At 44.2% G+C, this 14,506-nt stretch overlaps 2 long non-coding RNA genes across 2 annotated transcripts in view; both read left to right on the top strand.

Annotated features, from left to right (window-relative positions):
- The window catches only part of LOC122451064, an 84,031-nt gene that overhangs the window by 26,140 nt on the left and 43,385 nt on the right, over positions 1-14,506 (top strand). The gene's annotated exons all lie outside the window — the stretch shown is intronic.
- LOC122451066 lies at positions 589-11,990 on the top strand. Its single transcript, XR_006272300.1, has 3 exons — positions 589-673; positions 11,180-11,188; positions 11,980-11,990. It is a non-coding gene; the product is annotated as an uncharacterized LOC122451066 (long non-coding RNA).

Here is a 14,506-nt window from a genome sequence, read left to right as displayed (position 1 = left end):
GTAGCTGTGTCAGACAATAGGTAATGTATTTATTACAGATGGATGTCTTTGAAATGGATGCCTCAGCAATCAAAAGCTTAATGTCAGGCATTTTGACCTTACAGTAATGAAGATACCATTTCTGCACTGTCCTGAACCCTAGAACCTTGGGCACCTTATTTTGTTTCTTTGGGCTTCTCTTCTTCAAGGAAGGCATTAGAACTGTCAGGGAATTTGCTAAGAACTCCAATTTTCATGAATTTTACATTTCTTTTCTCCCTTGTCCTCTATTTCTCCTGGTGCTTCTGCTTATCAGTGGTTTCAAACTTTTTTGGTAAACATACATGGTAAGAGGTGGATTTTTTTTTTTTTTTTTGAATCAAACCGTTTTATTGAGGGGCTTCGGGGGAAAACTGAAAAGCTGGGAGGACAATGACATCCGACGTTCTTCTCCGAGCCATCTGCCCAGCTCTCCGCTGCTGAAAGGGTAAGAGGTGGATTTTATAAAACAATTCAGTGTACACACACAAATACACACACACTGCGAATTAAAAGTTTCATTGAATAGGGACTTCCCTGGTGGTCCAGTGGCTAATCTGCTGGGCTCCCAATGCAGGGGGCCCGGGGTTTGATCCCTAGTTGGGGAACTAGATCCCACATGCTGCAACTGCAAGTTCGAATGCTGCAACTAGAGGTAACGTATGCACACAACAAAGATCAAAGATCCGCCCCGTTCTGTAACTACAACCTGGCGCAGGCAGAATAAGTAAATAAAATAATAAATAATACTAAAAAAGTTTCACTGAGTAATATTTATCCTAGTACAGAAGGTGATGCCCTTGTCTAGTATAATCTGCTGTAGTCTATATCTTGTGCTGCGCTAAATCGCTTCAGTTGTGTTTGATTCTGTGTGACCCTATGGACTATAGCCCGCCGGTCTCCTCTGTCCATGGGATTCTCCAGGCAAGAATACTGGAGTGGGTTGCCGTGCCCTCCTCCAGAGCATCTTCCTGACCTAGAAATTGAACTCACATCTCTTATGTCTCCTGCATTGGCAGCTGGTTTCTTTACCACTAGCGCCACTTGGGAAGCCCTCCGTGGACCTCAACCCTTAGTAAAGCTTGAGGGTCAGCCTTCAACTGACTCCTTGGGCCTTGACTTGGCAAGTCTTCCTTCTCCCAATCTCCCTATCCACTCCCCAACTCCCAGTAAAATTTTTCTGCTTTACATCTCATCTCCCTGGGATCCTGGCTCCTATCGTTACTTAGACTCTCTGACGTTTAGCTCAGCTGTGTGCTAACAGTTTATTCTGCCCAGCCTTCTCTGGTCCAAGCAGTTATGAAATCCCCTGGTTACATCTGATGACCTGTACAATCTGATTTCTGTACAAGCAGATTCTCTTCTCTTTCTCCCTCTCCCTCCGTCCCTTCCATATTTTCTTCTCCTCAGAGTGAGGTGCTCAAGTCAAGACTTAGTCGTGGTGTGTCCACTTATACACTAACCCTGTTTGCCACAACTGTTTGACGTTAGCTCAGCCTGTAGAACTGTACCTCTGCCCAGAGTCCCTACAGAAATGCTGGATTCGTGCAGGTTCACCAGCAACTTTCACCCCCAGAAATCAAGTCCAGTCTAGCTATTCATAAGTACATAAATCATTTTAGGGAAGGTGAAAGTTCGTCTGGCCCAATATTTCTCCTCTGTTTTTGGTTTATCTTAATCCCGTTTTGCTATTTTTTCACCACACCCTCAATCTTCTCTGTCTCCAAAAGAAGCATAGCCGCCCCTCCTCAACTTTTAAAAATTCTGTTAGAGCCACTTTCTTCAATAACTTATTCCATATGTTGCAGACACGAGCTCCATCAGGATCCTTCCTCCCCCCACCCCTTCCTCATTTTTGTCTGGCATCCCTCAGTGTTTGAATCATTACAAGTAAAAGGAGAAAGTACTCTCCAATCCCAGCCCAGTGGGGCCTTTCTTGGTGTGTCCCGTGTGTTGCATCATTTCAAAGGTTTTATGGGAGTTTAACCCAGTGAGAAATGGCTGCTCTGCCTTTACTGTCCACTTCTCTTGAAAGCCCCCCATGGCTTGGGTGATATAGCCCTTCTCTGCTCAGGACACCAGGCTGCCTGGGATAAAGGCACAAAGAAGCTCTCCATCTTCCTTGTGTGTGTGCTAAGTCAGTTCAGTCGTGTACAACTCTTTGCGACCCCATGGACTGTAGCCCGCCAGGCTCCTCTGTCCATGGGGTTCTCCAGGCAAGAATACTGGAGTGGGTTGTCATTTCCTTCAGGGTATCTTTCCGACTCCAGGGTTGAACCCGTGTCTCTTACATCTCCTGCATTGGCAGGCAGGTTCTTTATTGCTAGTGCCACTTGGGAAGCCCTCCATCTTCCTTAGTGGGGTCCAGTAAGAACTCTGAGCAAGCAGAAGACACTTCTCTGGTTTTCCAGTCCATTCCCTCTGCAAACATACTCTCAGATTTCAGCTGTTTTTAACTGCAGGTGAGCACAGGGCCTTTGATTTTTTAAAATAGTTTTTTTTTTTTTTCTTTCTGTAAATAACTCCACTTAACCCATTCTGGTTCTTTTTCTGGTCTGTGCCCAGGTTTGACTGTTCCATGAGAGACATACTTAGTTCTTGGTCCTCTGCTTTCAGACTAATTATTTCACTTTTCATTGATACCAGTTGCTTTTATCTTTGTATACCTGAGATTAATTTCTTCAGCAAAGATGGGTTTATTCAGGATCGGCAAAAAATTGCGAGTCAGAGTCTGCAAACATGGTGAACCACAAGCAGGTCCCTGCATAGCGAGGGAGGGAGAACACTTTTATGAGGGGAAGTACTTTTATAGAGGGGAAAAGGAAGTTGGGAGGGCTGGAGGAAATGAAGAGTTCGTGGCTTTTCATTGGTTGAGTCCTCGCTGGAGAGAAGTCTTCTTCTCCGTTGGGCTCTGCTGTCGTTACAGGGTATGGGAATTCCCCCTTCCGGTGTTCTAACTCTTTAATAGAGGTTTCTGATTATTAGTATTTTTACCTTTCAGGTGGATACAGCTCTTCTCTGAGATGAGATCTTTTCTGTGCAGCAACAGGCGTTGCCACCCTCTGCTTTCCCCCAAGTCTCTCAGAAGCGGGGGGAAGGGCCTTGCCCAGCTGGCCTTGAAGTCGGTCCAGACAGGTTCTAGGACCTGCAAACAGTTCACAGGGCCTGGCAGGGCTGTGGGTGGGGAGTTGCACTTCATTACTGTCAATTTGTTAAGTCTGAACTTTGTTGCAAAGATAAGCTGCCAGGAAGCTGCTTTAGAGTGTCTGCCCTGCCCCACAGGCATGGAATGCTGTGGATGTGGTCAGCCTGTAGAGGGGCTGCCAAGGTTCATGAAAGCGAGCGATGCGTGCTGAGTATTTTTTCACAGTACCGATTTCTTCACTGACCTCCGTTTTCTAGTTCTTTAAAGATGTCGTTGGGTTTGCTCCACAGCTCCAAAAGTCTACCTCTTTGCAGACACTGGCTTTATGTGTGTGGACACCCACTGTTGGAAGTACTTCTAAGCCAAAGGGGACTTGATAGAGTCCTTTGTCTCTCGTTTGACCCCATAGTGCATTATTTAAGGGGATTCTTTGGCCTTGAATATAATTCAAGCAAATGTATATAATATATATATATATATATATATATATATATATTCAGGCAAATAAATGAACATATATTTAGTCAAATAAATGCTGATGCCATACTGCCTAGATAACATATTCTAGCTTTGCTTCCTAATTGCTGTGCATCTTGAGGAAGTTACATACTCTTTCCGTGCCTCAGTATCCTCATCTGTAAAATGGAGCTGATAACACTGCTCTCCTGAGAATGAGATGAGTTATGCATGGGAATGCTTAGGAAGAGTGCCTAGCACACTTAAGCACCCAGACTATACTGGCTTTTATGATTTGACACTTCCATGTTCTGGCTCCATTCTCCAAACCACGTCCCTTAGGAGCACTTCTGTGAATGGACATTGGTCCTTGGAACTGTATTCTTTTTTGAAATAGCTCTGGTTTTATTTTGCTAACTTCTGAGATCCTAGATCTGTGCATAGTATGGACATAGGATTTTTGCGTTTGGAGCTCTTCTGATGGGCACGATGACTCCCCACAGGGAAAACAAAAGAGGTTTTCAGCCTTGCCTATGTCTTTCCAGGAAAACAGCTGTATCACTTCCCTTGCTGCCTTGAGGGAATCAGTAGAAACCAGCTCCATCCAGTTGTCCTTTCCTATTTGCCTGGATTACCTGCTCTGATTTAGCTGTTTCTTTGGTATTTGTTAATTACGCTGTGACTGGTCTTTAAGGTATGTCTTTGTTTATGCAGCTTAGCCAAATCCACATTTTGGGGGAACACTGATTATAGTAATACTGGCAGGCGCTATGGCTTGGCTTTCTAAGCTCTTTCCATACCTAAGTTTTAGCTTGTCTTGGTAATTTTATGAAATGGGGTAAATCACTGTCTAACTCTAGTATCTTTCCCTGGGTGAACTTTCATTTTCATTTTTTGGGCAATGAGCTAAAGATAAAGGCTTGGGATTATAGTTAAAAATGTTTAAACACTTTGACCGAATTGAACACAAAGTTAACTGAATCTTATACTAAACTGGCAAGTTAATTGAATTAATTTGTTGAGATTAATTTATTGGTTCCCTCAGCCAACTTTTCTTGAATAGTGAATCTGTTATCATATAGATAGAGCCTACAACAGTCTCATTTGCCCTAACCCTACGCAAACACAAGTTTTAATTTGCTGTGGTTCTTTGTCAAGCAGTACTTGCTCTTAAAACCCTGCTACTGGGCATACTTTCAGGTACCATTACACGGACTGTCTTTGCAACGCCTTTTATTTCATGTGTCAATTGGCTCAGCAGGATAACAGATGTGTCTGAACTCTTAGATTGCTTCTCTGTCTTGTGTCACTTGCCAAACAGTTTTGACTTTACAGGGCAAAACTTAGCACTGGTCTGTGTCCTTTATCATCAGACAGACCAATGACCAGTTCTGTAGGGACTTGGAAGCGAGAGACATCTCAGAGGCTGTTTTATTTCTCGGTTTGGGTCTGCTAGTGTGGCAGTCCTTAGGCGTAACTCATTTCTTATAATTACAGAGTCTGTCTCCTAAATTTACAAACCTCAACATTTATTTTATTAATTTCCAGGCTGTAATAATAACTACTACAGAACTGTTATAGTCTGCAGGCATGGTTCTAAGTGGTTCCTGTTTAGTAGCTAAGGTGTGTCCGACCCTTTTTGTGACTCCATGGGCTGTAGCCCGTCAGTCTCCTCTGTTCTTGAGGTTTCCCAGGCAAGAATGCTAGAAAGGGTTGCCATTTCCTTCTCCAAGGGATCTTCCCAAACTAGGGATCAAACCTGTGTCTCCCGCATTGGCAGGCAGATTCCTTACCACTGAGTCAGCAGGGAAGCCTGCAGTTCTAAGTACTTTAGACATATTACTCCATTTTCTGCTTTATTGACTATGCCAAAGCCTTCGACTGTGTGGATCACAATAACCTGTGGAAAATTCTGAAGGAGATGGGAATACCAGACCACCTGACCTGCCTCTTGAGAAATCTGTATGCAGGCCAGGAAGCAACAGTTAGAACTGGGCATGGAACAACAGACTGGTTCCAAATAGGAGAAGGAGTACATCAAGGCTGTATGTTGTCACCCTGCTTATTTAACTTATATGCAGAGTACATCATGAGAAACGCTGGGCTGGATGAAGCACAAGCTGGAATCAAGATTGCTGGGAGAAATATCAATAACCTCAGATATACAAATGACACCACCCTTATGGCTGAGAGTGAAGAGGAACTAAAAAGCCTCTTGATGAAAGTGAAAGAGGAGAGTGAAAAAGTTGGCTTAAAGCTTAATATTCAGAAAACCAAGATCATGTCATCTGGTCCCATCACCTCATGGGAAATAGATGGGGAGACAGTGGAAACAATGTCAGACTTTATTTTTTGGGGGCTCCAAAATCACTGTGGATGGTGACTGCAGCCATGAAATTAAAAGGTGCTTACTCCTTGGAAGGAAAGTTATGACCAACCTAGATAGCATATTTAAAAGCAGAGACATTACTTTGCCAACAAAGGTCCATCTGGTCAAGGCTATGGTTTTTCCAGTGGTCATGTATGGATGTGAGAGTTGGACTGTGAAGAAAGCTGAGTGCCAAAAAATTGATGCTTTTGAACTGTGGTGTTGGAGAAGACTCTTGAGAGTCCCTTGGACTGCAAGGAGATCCAACCAGTCCATCCTAAAGGAGATCAGTCCTGGGTGTTCATTGGAAGGACTGATGCTGAAGCTGAAACTCCAATACTTTGGCCACCTGATGCGAAGAGTTGACTCATTGGAGAAGACCCTGATGCTGGGAGGGATTGGGGGCAGGAGGAGAAGGGGACGACAGAGGATGAGATGGCTGGATGGCATCACCAACTCGATGGGCATGAGTTTGAGTAAACTCTGGGAGTTAGTGATGAACAGGGAGGCCTGGCATGCTGCGATTCATGGGGTCATAAAGACTCGGACACAACTTAGCGACTGAACTGAACTAAACTGAACTCCATTTAATGCTTTGGCAGTCATTATGAGGTAGGTTCTGTTATTATACCCACTTTACAAATGAGGAAACAGACTCAGAGAGATGAGGTTCTTGCCTGAGGTCCCATAGCAAGTGAGTGGTCATGTCCAGGGTCACAGAGCTGGTGAAGGCAAAGGATTTAAACTCAAGAAGCCAGGTCCTGGAGTTCAGTTCAGTTCAGTTCAGTCACTCAGTTGTGTCCAACTCTTTGCAACCCCAAGGACTGCCTCATGCCAGGTTTCCCTGTCCATCACCAACTCCCAGAGCTTGCTCAAACTCATGTCCATCGAGTCAGTGACGCCATCCAACCATCTCATCCTCTGTCGTCCTATTCTCCTCCTGCCTTCAATCTTTCCCAGCAACAGGGTCTTTTCCAATGAATCAGTTCTTAACATCAGGTGGCCAAAATACTGGTGTTTCAACTTCAGCATCAGTCCTTCCAATGAATATTCAGGACTGATTTCCTTTAGGACTGACTGGCTTGATCTTGTAGTTCAAGGGACTCTCAAGAGGCTTCTCCAATACCACAGTTCAAAAGCATCCTGGAGTTATAACTATTATATTCTACTGAAGGATAGACTTAACTGTTGCTGAAACCAGAATGGAGATTGCCTTATTTATAACAAGAGATATAGTAACCATGATAATAAACATTGATTATTTTCTCTGAAGTGACCACTTAAGGGAGAAAATCCACTTAAATGTCCAAATTGTGATCAACTGTTGCTAGATGAGCATAAAGCCAGAACAAAGAAATTTAAAAAATGAATCGGATTGCATGATAGGGATCTAGGGAGCATTATTGATCCCTCTGGGCTTCAGGTTGGGGCTTCCCTGGTAGCTCAGTTGGTAAAGGACCCACCTGTCAATTCAGGAGACACAAGAGACTTGGGTTCAATACCTGGGTTGGGAAGACCCTTTGAAGAAGGAAATGGCAAGCCACTCCAGTATTCTTGCCTGGAAAGTTCCATGGACAGGGGAGTCTAGTGGGCTATAATCCATGGGAGTCAGACACGACTGAGCACTAACACACACAAGCATGCTGGGCTGCAGGTTACACGGCCCCAGCTGTTGTTTTTGGAGACACATCAGTGTTAGGAACTGTGAGGTGATGCCTAAATCTTGTTCCATGAAGTCTTAGGTCAGTGCTAAGAGTCTGGGGCACGGTTACCAGCTCTGCCCTGGGAAATAAGCAGAGAAGGAGCCAAGGTGAGAGGCCAAGAGAACCGAGAACCACGTGTGTTGTGTGAAAAGGCTCTAAGCACGCTATGGGGAGGCATTTTGGAAGAATTTCCTGAGCCAGAGTCCAGCGTTTGCCATGGCTTGTTATGTGTACCTCTGGTGTGGGCATCCTGGGAAATGTTAAAAGAGCTGCCAAAGAGGAGACTTCATTTCTAGGACTCTAGGAAGCTGTGTGGATCGCCCTTCCTCCTTCTAGGGATGTGCTTAGAACTCCGACAGTGGCCAGAATCAGACCACCTTCCACTAGGTGGATCAGAGTCACCATAACATTCTTTACTCTCAGATTATTAATACTTAAAAAACTTTTTATTTTGAAATAATTACAGATTCATAGGAATTTGTGAAAATAGTGCAGAGCAGTCCCTCTAGTGGTGCAGTTTCCCCTGGTGGGACTGTTACCTAACTAGAGCACAGTACCAAGCCCGGAAATTGACACTGATACAGTCCATTAGAGCTTTTTCAGATTTTGCCAGTTTTATATGTGCTTATTTGTGTGTGTGTGTGTGTGTGTGTGTGTGAATAGCTCTATGCAATTTTATCACATGTGTGCGTGTGTGCGTGCTAAGTCGCTTCAGTCATGTCAGACTCTGTGCGACCCCATGGACTGCAGCCTGCCAGGCTCCTCCATCCATAGGATTCTCCAGGCAAGAATACAGGAGTGGGTTGCCAGGCCCACCTCCAGGGTCACATGTGTACGTTTGTGTATTATAATACCACCATAATCAAGAAACAGAACTCTTCCATCACCACAAAGATCCTTGAATTCTTTTTTAAAGAAGAAAGATCTACCCCTGAAAGAATTATTAGCTCATGTTGCTATAATACAATTTGAACAAGTTAGAGTTTCCTTTATATCCTTTACATTTCATTAATATTTTTGTGTGACTATATCCTATTCACCTTTAAGGACCTAACAACAGTTGGATCTTTTGACTGGATTGGGAAGTTATGCTGCTCCCATTTCCAACATACCTTTTAGGTAAGCCACTTAAGGAGGTGGGAGATTGATCTGTTATGTTTACCACAGTCTGTCCAGCACCTCGAACAGGGCCTAGCACATAGAAGTTACCCAATAAACTTTTCTGAAATGAATTAACTCATTCTATCTTGATTCTTACTACAAATGCTGTTAGCTAGGGGGCCTCCTACAACCCCAACCATGGGGTTGGGAGCTTTTCTTTCTGAAGAAGCTCCTTGATTGACCTTAATTTGAAGTCTGATTCAATCCCAGAACTTTTACTCTGTTACTATTTTAATGAATTTTTGTCATTACTGGACTATCATGCATTTTTCACAAAGTTGAAAAAATTAAAACAGGACTTTCCTTGTGGTCCAGTGGCTAAGACTCTGCACTCCCAATGTAGGGGGCCCAGACACAGCCAAAATAAATAAATAAGTTTAAAAAATTAAAACAATTCTTCAGAACAAAATTGCAGTTAAAAATTGTTTAGCTTCAAATAAATGTGTTTGAGAAATGTACATGGGTAGTGCTTATGTTTACCCCCTCCCTCCTCATCTGTCTACTAGCCCATTTCTTCTTACAGCCATTTCACTGGGTTAAAATATCTTGCAATTGAATGACATTCATGTCAACCACCCTACTCTCCAGACCCTGAATATAAGTTCTCATGAAAATCTCCTTAGCAGAGAGGTGGCGTAAATTACATTTTTTTCCCCCGGATCCTAACTGTTCGAGTTTCTTTATACTTGCAGTGTGGCTCTTGTTAAGGTGGCGTATGTCTAGTCACCAGCCACATGGATCAGAGATTATTTTCATGATCAAACTAGGGTTTAGTTCAGTTCAGTTCAGTTGCTCAGTCGTGTCCGACTCTTTGCGACCCCATGAATCGCAGCACACCAGGCCTCCCTGTCCATCGCCAACTCTTGGAGTTTACTCAAACTCATGTCCATCAAGTCGGTGATGCCATCCGGCCATCTCATCCTCTGTCGTCCCCTTCTCCTCCTGCCCCCAACCCCTCCCAGCATCAGGGTCTTTTCCAATGAGTCAACTCTTCGCATGAAGTGGCCAAAGTATTGGAGTTTCAGTTTCAGCATCAGTCCTTCCAATGAACACCCAGGACTGAGATCCAGCCAGTCCATCTTAGGATGGACTGGCTGGATCTCCTTGCAGTCCAAGGGACTCTCAAGAGTCTTCTCCAACACCACAGTTCAAAAGCATCTAGGGTTATCTCATAGTTAATGAGTGTTCCAGGCAGGGGCACTGCTAGCTGCAAAGAGAATACTACAAGTGAAAGGTGATAGGAATGGTGAGCCATGGAAGGCCCAGATGGAAAATGACTAACAAACTCACTAAGAGAGATTTTTTTTTTTGACAACTGAGATAGACACCTGACTCCTCTCTCTGACACTGAAAATCCAGCCAGTCTGTTTCTGTGCCAACAAAGTTTAGGCCTCAGATGGACACTGGTTAAGCTGCCATTTGAGCTACTTTTCTTTTCGCTGTTCTCAGTTTTGGCAGAGGTGTTACCTTTGTTCTGATAGTTGATATCTTGTTGAAATTCTTTTTGTTTAGTATACTAATTCCCATTGGTCCTTACTCTGACACAGTCTTCACCTAATGTCTGGATCCTTAAAACTAAATGTTTCAATGCTATCCTGACTTTCAGAAACCAGCCCTCTCTTCTTATACCCCTCTGTCCATGCTGCCCATTATTTTTAGTTGACCCTTTAAAAAAAAATGCTTTAATTAAGAACCTATGGCTGCCCATTGGATCAAGTCAAGTCAAGCTCCTGTCATTTCACAGCTCTCCTCTTTAACCTGATTCCCTCCTCTGTGCCCTTAGGGTCTGCTCCGTTGATGGTCTCCTTCACATACTCCTATTAATGTATGCAATAGGAAGGTGTGCAATAGGTGATGGTTAAAGTATAGTAATAAATTCCTAAGACTTCCCAGACTTGGAGGCTTAAACAACAGAAATTGATCCTCTCACAGTTCTGGAGGCCAGATGTCTAGATGTCTAAAATCAAGATGTCAGCATGATTGTACTCCCTCCAAAGGTTCTAAGGGAGAAGTCTTCCTCACCTCTTTTGGTGGCTCCATGCATTCCTTCTGGAGGGGTTGGAAGACAGGAGTAGAAGCAAGGTTTATAGTAAGTGAGACGAGAGAAAAAGAGAGAAAGCAGCTGGGATGAACTGGGGAGAGGGAACGCCCTGAGGACCTGCCTCGGTGGGACAGCGGGACGGTGAACTGTGTGGAGTCAGTGCTGGGTCATGAACAGACTCACCACCTGAATCAACACCTCCTAGGTGAACACAGGCGGGGATACCAGGATGAAATTCTAAGGGACCAAAGCCTGGAGGACGCTGCCCTCCCCTGGGGTAGTGGGAGAGTCTGTGGGTGGAAGGTCCGCAGAGCTGAAACTAGAGGAGAGGTAAGAAGACCTTCCCACCCCTGTGGAGAGGGGGTTGGGCTCATAAGTGAAGTAACGAGCCAGAGTTCAGAACCCTGAAGCCGAAGGACAGAAACAAGCCCTCCACCCAACAGGGCGGAGGGCTGGGAAGCGGTGAATGGAAGGACTAGAAAGTGCATGAAAGTTAAATCTTCTTCCTGTCTCTTAACCTTCTTTGTTTTTCTGTTATTTCTTTGGACAGATTCTGCTTTCTTTCCTCCTTGTCATTTCCTTTCTCCCCTTCCATGCTTCCTTCCTTTTGCTGAAAGAGAAGAGGGATTCTGGCTAATAATCTGATCTAATGAAATCTGCCAAGCTGTTTGAGAAAATGTGACCTAAATAATTAAAAATAGTATATCATGAAGTTTAGTTAGTCTAATTCCCTTGTTATGGGAACATGCTCTGGGACTGTCCCATTTCGGCTTTGAGGGACAGACACAGCTTGCTGTGGGTGGTAGTTAAACACAAGATGCAGGGCATCATGTGTGCCCATGCAATGAAATGAGCCAGTGACGGACAGGTTGGCTCTCAGCAGAGATGAAATGAAACGAAATGAATTAGAGACCAGAGCCTGATAAGGTAAAAGGAACCTTCTTATTGCCTTTAAGTAGTTGAAGATGATCAAGTTTTAAGAAGAGTATTTTAGGGAATTTAAGAAGGCACAGGAAAACCAATATTTTTTGGGGAGTCTTAAAAGGGCCTTCTTGACTTGTGGGCTTGGCAAGTAGATTGCACTTAGCTGCTGCTAAGTTGCTTCAGTTGTGGCTGACTCTGTGCGACCCCATAGATGGCAACCCACCAGGCTCCTCCATTCCTGGGATTCTCCAGGGAAGAATACTGGAGTGGGTTGCCATTTCCTTCTCTAATGCATGCATGCATGCTAAGTCGCTTTAGTCATGTCTGACTCTGTGCGACCCCATAGACGGCAGCCCACCAGGCTCCTCCATCCACAGGACTCTCTAGGCAAGGATACTGGTGTGGGTTGCCATTTCTTCTCCAATTTATGGATTATTAGCTCAGAAATAAGGTATCAGATTCTTTATATCTGTTGAGATTTCCAGAGTTTTCTCCAAGAAGCTAGAAGCTGAGTTTTACTTATGGTACCCTGACTCAGGGCCCAGGAGTCAGATAGGCTAGGTTCAAATTCACTTGCTAGGATGCTTGATTCCAAGGTAAGTTATTTCTCTGGACTTTGGTTTCCATGTCTTAGAGATAGGAATGGGTATGGGAGTTAAGGGAGGTAATAATGTATATGAATGTGGTTTGTAAGATGCTGTTCAAATCCTAGATGTTCCTCTTCCCAAGTTCTCTATCCTAGAATGGGAGGCTAAGCTAAGACACCCGGTAGGGTCTCAGGTGTTTGCTTTTTACCTCCACTCAGAGACTCGTGTGGAATGTATTCCAATATCCTTACCCAACTGCCATGCCCCCTCTGGGACCTGAGCCTGTGTTTCCTCCCCTTTCTCTACTAATGATAGCAAAATGAACAATCATAGTCACTGCAGAATCCAGTTAAAAGCAGGCTTTTCCCTTTGCACACCTCGGGCTCTTGTATGGGGATAGTGGGAGGGCTTGGCTGGCTACTCTATTTCCGTGTTTAGTTCTTTTTACTTCCATCCTATTGCCTCTGCTGTCCTGGAGATAGTGGGAGGGAAAGAGAAGGGGCTTGGGAGGTCTTATTTGACAGAGCAGTTGTAATGGCCTTAGGGTACCTGAGTGGCTCGGGTGCTACAGTGCCGATGCTGACTCTTGCAGGGAGGGGTGTTCAGGGACTCTGGCCCTAACAGTTTCTCCCCTGCAGTGCCCTTGATTTGGGTGTGGCTTCTGCAGCTGGACATTTGTGACTCTCTCCTCAGCTCCTGGCAATTGTTCTTCTGTTGGATCACCTCAGCCTTCTAGGGGATCCATTTAAAGATAACTCCTTGTTCTCTGCTATGGGTTTATAGCTGCCCAGTGGGAAACCTATGAACATCTTTGCCCCCATCAAATTCTGGAAAGGCTAGCTGTTCCCATTGTCATCTTGCCTCTTTGCCACCAGGCAGGACATGCCAGCCAGCCTCTTACCTTTAACATTTGAGAAGTGAGTCAGGTGTGTCAATCCTGCTGTCTCTAGGGAACAAATGACAAACTCCTCATGTTCTCCTCTTAAAGAATTATTTGGCATAAGGTGGGGTTTAGGGAGAGGCACTACCTTCTCTTCGTCTATGGTAGGGAGGACTCTTGGATACCAACAGTTCTCTTCAAATAAAATCCCAACTACCTCCTAGCTTCTTCCTCTCCTAATGAATTCATACATTGCTTTTTTTTTTGGCTTTTATTTTTTTAAATTTATTTTTAATTGAAGGATAATTACAATATTGTGATGGTTTCTGCCATCCATCAACGTGAATTAGCCATAGGTATACGTAAGTCCTCCCCCTCCTGAGCCTCCCCCCACGTCCCGCCCCGTTCCTCTCCTCTAGGTCGTCATTGAGCGCTGGTTTGAGTTCCCTGAGTCACACAACAAATCCCCACTTGCCCTCTATTTTACATGTATCTACATTATATAGTGTGTGTGTCTTCACGCTACTCTCTCCATTTGTCCCACCCTCTCCTTTTAACCCCCTGCCCTTCCAAGTTCACAAGTCTGTTTTCTACGTCTGTGTGTCCTTTGCTGACCTGCAAGTAGGTTCATCAGTACTATCTTTCTAGATTCTAGAATATGCGTTAATACATGATATTTGTTTTTCCCTTTCTGACTTACTTCACTTTGTATAATAGGCTCTAGCTTCATGCACCTCATGAGAATTGACTCAAATGTGTTCCTTTTTATGGCTGAGTAATATTCCATTATAGATACATGCCACAGCTTCTTTATCCATTCATCCATCAGATGGACATCTAAGTTGCTGCTATGTCCTAGGTATTGTAAATGCTGCAGTGAACACTGGGGAACATGTACCTTTTTCAATTACATTTATCTCAGGGTGTATGCCTAGTAGTAGGATTGTCGGGTCATATGGTAGTTTTGGAGAAGGAAATGGCAATCCACTCCAGTATTCTTGCCTGGAGAATTCCATGGATATATGAGCCTGGTGGCTACAGTCCTTGGGGTTGCAAAGAGGCAGACACGACTGAGTGGCTATTTTTTTAATACATATTTAGATATCATTTTTTGGAGAAGGAAATGGCAACCCACTCCAGTATTCTTGCCTGGAGAATCCCAGGGAGAGAGGAGCCTGGTGGGCTTCCATCTATCAGGTCGTGCAGAGTCGGACACGACTGAA

Source organism: Cervus canadensis, chromosome 12, assembly GCF_019320065.1.
Source record: "Cervus canadensis isolate Bull #8, Minnesota chromosome 12, ASM1932006v1, whole genome shotgun sequence".
Taxonomy (NCBI): domain Eukaryota; kingdom Metazoa; phylum Chordata; class Mammalia; order Artiodactyla; family Cervidae; genus Cervus; species Cervus canadensis.
The sequence above is the reverse complement of the archived record's forward strand: the minus strand, read 5'-3'. Positions and strand labels throughout refer to the sequence as shown.